The following is a 1,240-nucleotide window of genomic DNA, read 5'->3' on the forward strand; positions in this document are numbered from 1 at the left end:
ACACACACACACACACACACACACACACACACACACACACACACACACACACACACACACACACACACACACACACACACACACACACACACACACACACACACACACACACACACACACACACACACACACACACACACACACACACACACACACACACACACACACACACACACACACACACACACACACACACACACACACACACACACACACAGACACACACACACACACACACACACACACACACACACACACACACACACACACACACAGACAGACACACACACACAGACAGACAGAGACACACACACACACACACACACACACACACACACACACACACACACACACACACACACACACACACACACACACACACACACACACACACACACAGAGAGAGACACACACACACACACACAGAGACACACACAGACAGACAGACATTCATATATATTTACAACTTTTGGTCCGGTGAAAAACTGTAGACAGACGCTAGCTTTAGCTTCTTAGCCAGAACCATCGACATATAAAGGCCAGAACAAGAGAGCTCTGTCTATGACGTCATGACGCAGAGGGCGTGTTCTGATGCGCCGGACCCGGAAGTGATGTTTAGTCAGCAGACTGACTGAGTGAAAACAACAACATCAGCTCGGTGTTTTTATCTGAATTAGACGGAGCCGCCCGGTAATAACGGTCCTCTCTCTCCCGGTAGTAACGGTCCTCTCTCCCGCTGTAAGGGCTCCTATCTCCCGCTGTAATGACTCCTATCTCCCGCTGTAAGGGCTCCTATCTCCCGGAGTAAAGACTCGTTTCTCCCTCTGTAAGGGCTCCTATCTCCCGCTGTAAGGACTCGTTTCTCCCGCTGTAAGGGCTCCTATCTCCCGCTGTAAGGACTCCTATCTCCCGCTGTAAGGACTCGTTTCTCCCGCTGTAAGGACTCGTTTCTCCCCCTGTAAGGGCTCCTATCTCCCGCTGTAATGACTCCTATCTCCCGCTGTAAGGACTCGTTTCTCCCGCTGTAAGGACTCGTTTCTCCCCCTGTAAGGGCTCCTATCTCCCGCTGTAAGGACTCGTCTCTCCCGCTGTAAGGGCTCGTCTCTCCCCGGCGGAGGGTGAGCAGGGAGCGGGCAGGGATGTGGATCCACCCGGAGGAGGTGCTGCTGGCCGGGCCGCTGTGGGTGTCCGAGCGGGCTAACCCGTTCTTCATCCTGCAGAGGAGGAGAGGCCACGGCCG

Source organism: Perca flavescens, chromosome 10 (genome assembly GCF_004354835.1).
Source record: "Perca flavescens isolate YP-PL-M2 chromosome 10, PFLA_1.0, whole genome shotgun sequence".
NCBI classification, from domain to species: Eukaryota; Metazoa; Chordata; class Actinopteri; order Perciformes; family Percidae; genus Perca; species Perca flavescens.